This window comes from Oryzias melastigma, linkage group LG19 (assembly GCF_002922805.2).
Source record: "Oryzias melastigma strain HK-1 linkage group LG19, ASM292280v2, whole genome shotgun sequence".
In the NCBI taxonomy this organism is placed as follows: domain Eukaryota; kingdom Metazoa; phylum Chordata; class Actinopteri; order Beloniformes; family Adrianichthyidae; genus Oryzias; species Oryzias melastigma.
The window spans coordinates 11,546,816-11,555,429 of NC_050530.1; the positions used below are offsets into that span (position 1 = coordinate 11,546,816).

An 8,614-nucleotide genomic window follows, 5' to 3' on the forward strand; every position below is an offset into this window, starting at 1 on the left:
GTCATGTCCTGAAGAACAGGGTGGCCTGCCGGCCACCGGAAGAGGCAACACGAGGAAACAGACAGGACATGTTTACAGACGAGTTATTTCAAGTCGCCCTCTGGGACTGCAGCACACGTGGCTACGAGTTTTTAATTTCATCAGTTTTACGGCGCATGCAAATTACATAGGAACCCCTCACCCCATGAGTTGTGAGGATTGCTTCCTGCCGCATTTTAGCCGGAACGGGCGGGCTTCCCGACCTTGTTTTTCAGAGTACATGGTGCTCATTCAAAGCAGAAATCACAACTTCAGCTCTGCCACTGGTGTAGATTAAAAGACATCATCATATGGACAGAGACAAAATAAAAATGTTTGCTTATGATTGGAAAAAACACCTTAAACAGCAAATATTTACATATAATTGGTTATTACTTAGTCTAGTGTACCCTTAGGGGGTTGACACGTATGGACGCATGCAAGTGTAGCGCACGTGTCAGTGGGACGCCTTTAGGATGTCCGCACAAGCTACACTCTGATTGTCTATTTTCCTCATTTCTAACAGTCAGCCTGCAAGTGTGCATCACACATGGAATGTTGCACATTTATCACTTGAACAGTATTAATGGGAGACTAACGCAGAGCGCAGGTTTCAGAGGGGTTGAAAAACAAAAAAAAGTCACAAAACACGCTTGAGTCTCACTTGCTACACTTTTACTTACCCTTAAATGTTGTTCACTTTAAGTGTTCACTAGCTGTAGCTTGAACAGGTTTGCCTATTATCTGCCCACGGACAGCCCACATTCAACTGTAAGGGGAGTTGCGACTAAAGCATTAGATCAATCTCTGACAATTCCAATGGTTTATTTATTTATTTATTATTTTATATTAACCTGTTAATTGATGTTAAGTTAATGAAAGGGACTACAGAATCCGAAAACTCATCCAAAATATTTAGGTTGCAGTCCTTCAATCAGATTAATCTTCTAACAGTAGATTTATGTGCTTTCATGCAAGACTGACGGCTATTATGTTGGGACAGCCACAAAGCGCATGCCATCTCTGACCCAAAATACATCACTTTGAGGTGAAAGGGTTAATGTTTCCCATCTCATCCAGGGCAGAGACTTTCTCTTATGGTCGTCTTTCACTCTCTGCAGCTGTCAAGTCCGTGCATCAGCACTGGTGTGTGATGCATGCCTTGCACCTGGGTAACTGACCGCACGCGGCTGCTGTGTTAGCATGAGGGTGCAGCGTAAGCCGACACACAAGGTATTGGTGGGAACTGACTGCTGTCTGCACTTTATCACTGGTAAAGACTTTTAAAACACGAGCAGTGGGGGGAAAGGTCAGAGAAGTTGTGAAATTTGGTCAAATTACCAGTGTTGTTCCACCTCGGCAGATAATAGGAGCGCGTGAACTTCAGCAAACAGACGCCAAAGGGATTAATCAATTTATCTGTTGATCAACTATGGTCAAAAAGTCTCTCTATGGTAGGGGTGAAGTGACTTGTAAAATAAAAATGTTTTTAGAGTTTTAAGCTGATGCACCCATGGTCCACATGTCTATGTTCTTAATCATAAAGACTTTTTTATTGACAATCTAGGAAAAACTTGATTGTACTCCCAGTTTTTTTATAATCTTTATTTCATGCAAGGTCAACAGACACTAAAGCATCCACCTGTCAGGTGTTGCAACACCTTTAGCGGTGTGAGAGCAAACAAGAAAAAGGTCCCTGAAGGCGTTCAGTTCCTGGGAAACTTCCACAGCAGGTATTAAAGAGCAACAACAAGCATTTGATCCAAAACTACAACATGACTATGCAAAGGAGAACAGGGGCCGCTGTTGCTCAAGGGCGGAAGTCTATCAATCGCAAGGTCACTGGTTCAGTTCGTGACCTAACTGCATTGAAAATGTCTTTAGGCATCACATTAAGCTACACTATTTCCTCCAACGCTTTCATGAAAGAAGACTTTTGTAAAGCAGAGATTTTCATGAATGAAAGTACAAAGGCGAAAGAAGAGGAAAGGCTTTTGAAAACCTCCATCTGTTGCACTACAGGTGAGGAAATGTCAAAAGTAGATGTGTCATGTTTGGGATTTCATTTTCTTGTGTTTCACATCTTGATGGCACTCTTTCAAGCTTCTGGTATGGAATGGAAAAGTAAAGGTGGAAAATGTTCTCCTTAGACTTTTTCTTTAAAACAAAACAGAGAGGAGCATGATGCTGAATTTGATGTAGGTAAGATCAGCTTTTCTATCGAAGAACCATGACAAATGGAACCCCACATATCCTTCATGACATCCTAAATGGTTTTCACAATGACCTTTATCCTTTATCAATATGCGACTCTCCAAAAAGTAATGTGTTGCGTCTTTATTATTATTTATATTAAACTCTTTTGACTGTTTTGAATTCAGTCAGGAGATCAGTTTCCTGTGATTATCAGGCTAAAACCACAATAAAGTGCTGCAAAGTATAACAAATTGGATCATCTTGAATTCTAAAACCTGTTATTAATGACTTACATTTTTTATTCCCACTTAGCCCTGCAGCTTTATTATTTTATTGGGTTTTTTTCTTACTTTTGGTTATTTTTTTCCTGCATGTTGAAGTCTCTCAGCTGGCAGACACATTTATAATGTCACATTTATATTGTAACTATACTGCACTCTAATTTAGATCCTGTGTAAATTGAAGTACTTTGCAAACATAAACACTGCAGGATGACTAAGCTCTTTACTCCTTTGCTTCTATGCTATCAAGAAAAGAATGCTAACTTCACTTTATCCTAAAACAAATCTATCAACTGATGATTTCTGGAGTAGGATTTACTGTCATAACTTCTTTTTTTACTCTTTCACTCCATATCTTCCTCATACTATTAAGCCACACTTCCACATTGTCCACCACTCTAAACACCTCATCATCTCTCATTTTAATTAGCTGTGAAAAACTCAGAGCCACAACTAACAGCTAAAAAGAAACTAAACTTGAGTATCAATGTGTAACCACTGATTCCATAAAAGCTATTGAGATTTAAAAACACTTTTTATAGTTTTGAATAAAGGAGAAGTGACTTGGTGAGAAAATTATGGTTTAACCACTTACCCAAAAATGATTGAATGAAACAACCACAAGAATATGAAAGTAGGTTTTGAAGCAAACATAAAAAACTATAAATAAAAAAAGCACACAACCAAAGCATTATGCTAAATCCTGCAACCTAAACTTAACCATTGAGATTTCTTGCAGCCATAACTACCACATCGTAGATAAGTTGAAATACCCTTTAACTATCAAAAACCTCTGAAGTGCAGCCAATGTATACAACAAGCATCAACTTAGAGTTGAGATTGTTTGTCTGAGATTATTCTGATGGTTTGCCTTTTTGCTAAACTCATGTTGAGTTTTCTCACTACAACTGCCACCAGTTTAAAGTCTGCACACCCCTCAACTCCATTGTTAACATATCAGCAGTTCTACTGTCCTGCATAATTCCATTAAGATGCATCTCAGTCACAGCGGAATTAGCTTCCTTTCAGAAATATGATGGTTTTATTCATTCAGAAAACCTCTTTGGAAATCCAGGATTACAACAAAGTTATTAATAACACACTTCTTCTGCACAATCTCTTAAATTTTGCTCTGCTTTCTGTGCTTACAGTCAAAGCAAATGTGCAGCATTTAACCTTTTCAATAAAGAAATGCATGTTTATATTCTAAAAAAGCTTCCCTCCAGCACGGCTGCAGCTGTGAGTGGAGGCAGGCCCATTGTTCAGGCTAACAAGGGGCGCAGAGGTCACTTGCGTTTTCACAAGAGCTTTACCAGAGTGCTTTTGGAACGCAACCGGCACACTGCTCTGTTTGGTATGGATCTACACTAAAGCTTTTTCTATAAATTCCCAGTCTATTATAAAGAGGGATAGATTAGATTAAGTGAGATTATGCAGAGAGGGACTCCCTAAAAAGAGCAAAAATAACACGCTCTGTATTTAGCAGGCAACTCAACCATGGGATTAAGCCAAACGAACATGCTGAAATCCAATACCAATATCCACAATGGTCATTTAATCCGGTGGCTCAGCGTTTAAGTGGTCTTAAAGGTTGATCAGTAACAAATATCAAACTTAAAGCATCATATATTGCCCCAGAAGTATGAAGGAATTTCACAAATCTCAAAGAAGTTTTCTCTCCTAACCCCGTACAGCTCCTTGCGCTTTCTGTCTACGAGTACAGGCTGTACAACAACAACTCTGATCACCAATGCAACCAAAAATATGCACAAAGTGGTTGCACACTCTAACATGATTAAATGATGTGTGGTCTGGCGTCACTCCCAGCACCTCTCCCATCCCTCGCTTGACTCCGAATCTCCCTCCTGCAGGAAAGAAAACACACTCAGATTCCCTTTCCCTGAGCTGTGTTTTGAAAATAGACGCCTCGTATTAACAGTCAACAGCGAGGCTTATACAGGTACAGTCTGACCATTCTCCCCACTGTAAAAATTCCACTTGGTGGAAGTCTGCTCCATACACGTTAGTGCTGCGCAGTGGCACGAAGGGGGGAGTCACAAATCATCCCAAACACACTCATGAGGAATGCGGAGTAACTTACAGTAGATGAAGATGGGGAGAACTAAGCTAAGACGAGCAATCAGAATAAAATGATGAGAAAAAAAAACGATTAAAAATATTTTTTACAAAATTTTTGATATTATAGCTTGAATTTAAGTTCACAATATTATGCTCTGTGTATTTTGGAAAGCATAATTAAAGAAATAAAATACAATATAGCTAAAAAAAAAAAGCTTATTTAAATCACTTATTTTACTCAATTTACACGCAAAACTGCCAGGATTTAGGAACAAAAATATGTCCAAACTCACAAAACTTCATTGTAGAATAGCTTCACACTAACATTTGATTTCAATTTCCCACAAAAACCTCACAGGAGGATTTTATTTCTGAGGTGAAGCATAATTTTTTTTTAAAAATTAACTTTTTTCACACTGAACTTTTGCTGAATTCATTTTTTAATATATGTTTTATATTAGCTTGTGAATAAAAAGTATCGTCTTGAACTCAAACTAATAAAAACTGGTTCCAGAATTTAACATTCCTTTTTTTAATTAACTTTTATTATACATTAATAGAATACGCTTGCAGATTGAATAAATGTAAATAAGAAGGGAATTAAAACTTTTTCTAGCTGATTCTAAAGGTTTCCGTGCCTGTTTTCCACAAGTCTGAACACAAAAACGATTTGCTTCATATACTAATTACACTTTAATAAAACACTTTTTTCCATATTTGTTGAATTGGATCGTTTGTTGGTAAATTCTGAGAAAATGTTTGAAGTCAACAAACTCCCAAATGAGTTCAACATCACACAAATAAGCAATCAATCTAACTGCAGCCATGCCAGCATGTTTAATAACGCTGTATGCAGTTTCTTGAAAGTAACATCAAATACAGATTGTTTTATAGCCGAGTGTTATCGGATTCCTCATGATTTGACTGCTCCAGTTGCACATTGACACACTTTCTGCGAGTTTGCCCTGTGCACTTTCAAAATAGCCGCACCAGCAGAGTGATTCATTCCAAGAATTTATTCCATGAAGCAAAGACAACACAAAAAGGACCTTGAGCAAAACCTACACACAACCTCCCACAGCCTCTGACCAAGAAGGAGGGGCATTTTTTTCCTGTTAGAGCCCCTCAGAGAACCTCAAGAGCTGTTCACCAAAAGAGGAAATCTCTAGCTGAATTAGAACCATTAGAAAACATCTCCAAGCACTGTTTACTTCAACACATGTGCATGTATATCATAGTTCTTGTGATTCACAAAAACTGTTTATCTGTAAACTTCCAGAGTGTAAATTTGTGCCGTGTAGTATTTTGAAACAAAAGCAGTGGCGTTGGGTAGACGATATTTCCAGCAAGTACTTTGGACACACCAGCTTTGGGTTTCCTCGCAGGCTGGCCAGCAGTGCTTCAGGAGGTAATGAGGCCTCTTGTGTGTCCTCTCTGATCTGAGAGTTGAATAATTTCCCATGTGGCACAGCCATTTCCAGCTTCCGCCTTTACTTTCTCCCCCCACATCAGGTAGGCGGAACAGTGAAGGCAGAAAATCTCCACCCTTGCACCGACAACGTGTTGCCATCATCAGTCCGCAGAACCACACACAGACGAAAGGAGAGAATGGGTTTTCTTTAGTATGAAAAAAAGCAAAAAATTTAGACTTTTAACCACAACTTTTGTATTTATCCATTTATTATACAAGCTTTTTAACTAAAGTGGTTTAAAAAGCAACTGTTTAGTCCATTTTTACAATGTGTCAAGTGGTGTTACTTTTTGGTGGGAAACTGGGAGTTAATCAATGGTCTACTTTGCAGCAACCCAGACACACGTGTTGGGATGCAGATCGCCGTTTCAATGTGTCTTTTGTTTGCCGGCTGGTGTTTCGACATCCTCAACTTGAATAGAAGAAGGTCAGCCTGGTGGGGTCTGTCCCATGCTTATTCAGGAGCCCAACCTGGGGCCCCACAGAGGTGGGGAGACAGGGGGTGGGAGAGGGGAGACAGAGAATCCCCCCTTTCCTCAGCCCCTAAAGCACTATACCAACTCCTTAATAAATCACATCAAAGGAGCAGTTTACGTTAGTATTGCACTTTATTTAATCATCTGTTGTTAAATGCTTAAGAGGTGAGCCTCGGAGCAAAAAAAAAAAAAAAAAGAAAAGAAAAAACGTCAAGACACCGGGACGGTATTGTGTCTATTAAAACAACAGGGAGACATGAATAAAAACAAACAAGTGCAGCTGATTTTGCCACAGATGTTTTACACAAGATCCAAGCAGCTGGATGGAAAAGAGGACAAGATGCAGAAGCTTAAAGCAGACATGGAAAATGAACTCTTGATCAAACATGAAAACACTTTCTTTCACCTTATTTTTACACTTGCATTTCTTAATAACAATAATTATGAAGTAGATTAATTTTTCATCGTTCTAAGCTTCCTGAACAGATGAATAGAAAGCAAAAATGAATCCACTTGTGTATAAGAGCTCATTAAATAGTGATCCAACTGATTCCATCTCTAGACAGCAGGAATTTAAGGAGTCAGCTTGTAAAATATTTTTTTTTAATCTGTGAAACAGCAATGACCTCCAGCAGCAAGATAATACCATCACTTTCCAGTCTGAAAGAAGTTTGTGCATTTTTCTTGTCAAAGTTTGGAGTCATGCTTTTGACATCCAGTGAATGCTCCTTGCACTGCGGTGACCGCTGTCTTCTCCATCGTCCTCCCTGCAGCAGCAGCAGTAGCACCAGCAGCAGCAGCAAGGGCTTTAACAGCAAAGCCATGTGCTTTTCTCGCACCACCAAAAAGGTGAAGAGCTCTCCACACACACGCGTGCACGATTCATTCACAAGATGCACGCAAGGCTGCAACAATGTCGCCTCCGAGACCCCCGACGCGTTATGGAGATCACCGCGGCACCTGCTTCTCCACCGACACGCGCGAGCCGGCTCCACAGCCCGCCGCCCGGTGCAGCCCCGGCGGCGGGCTGGTCACCAAAACGCGGCGGTTTACTATCGCCGTGCTCCTCGGTGTCACTTCAAGCGGTCCGTCTATTGTTGAGAAACAATCTGAGCCAGAGTGGAAACAAAACCCTCCCGAAACGGGAGCCTGGCGAAGCCGAGACAGCCGAGGGAGACACCGAGCAGGGCTAAGTTTGCAGCTACTCACCGGGTAAGCAAGCGGAGAAAGTCCTCGGTAATAGTCGGTCCCAAATACCGTCCCCCCTCTCACTGAGAATGGCTTCAGCGTCAGCGGGTGAGTAACTGAATAGACTAGGAGAGAGCGCAGTAAGTTGAAGTGTCAAATTACATTGGCTATTCTACTGCCGAAGGGACCCGTTGCTTGGTGGCTGCCGACAAAATGTGTCGCGGATTCGACTTTTTCCCCCCCTTTAGCTTCTCCCGCGCGCTCAACAGTGCCGCTTAGCTTAACTGCTATCTAATTTCTGGAGACAAAGTAGGCGCATTAAGGTTACGTTTTCTAACATAAACACAACAATAAAACGAATTAATAAAAAAAAATACTGTAAAACTTGATAAATTAGTTCAAAAGATAGAAAATAACAATATAATTGTTACCTAACTTAAACAGTTATCTTTATGTTTACAAAAACAGCAAATTTAGGTTAAAAACAACTGTTTGGAGTGTAATGACGTATTCATATGAGCGCGCTCGCGCGCTCTTCCTCGCGGCTGACTCCACCCTCCGTGTTTTGCGGCTCACCGCTCTCTGATGGAGAGCTCTGAATAACAAAGACATGTTTGAGAGCAGCGGCAGCGGCAGCAGCAGCAGCAGGCTGGGCTGAGCGCTGACGTCAAGAAGCCAAGACTGTGCCAAGCAGCATCCAGACTCCACGCGCTCGCTCATTCGCGCGCGCGCCCGGGCTGACCTGCTGCCTGTGCTCGGCGTGACCTGCTTGTAAGCAGTCATGTCAGAAGTTAGAAACCCGTCGGTCTGTTTCTGCCTCGTTCTACTCTTTCGAAGTTGGTATTGGGGTCAGCGTGGAGTTAACCCACTCAGGGGCGCTTTTATTAGAAGTGATCGCACGATAC

At 40.9% G+C, this 8,614-nt stretch overlaps 1 protein-coding gene across 2 annotated transcripts in view; it reads right to left on the minus strand.

Moving 5' to 3' along the window:
- Positions 1-8,253, minus strand: part of LOC112154294 (zinc finger MIZ domain-containing protein 1) — a 99,902-nt gene extending 91,649 nt beyond the window's left edge. The window contains exon 1 of one of the 2 annotated variants that reach the window (XM_036217053.1): positions 7,731-8,253. The gene's annotated coding sequence lies outside the window, so the exon portion shown is untranslated. The remainder of the gene's footprint in view (positions 1-7,730) is intronic. The other variant, XM_024285141.2, reaches the window with a different exon arrangement.
- Positions 8,254-8,614: the final 361 nt, after the last annotated feature.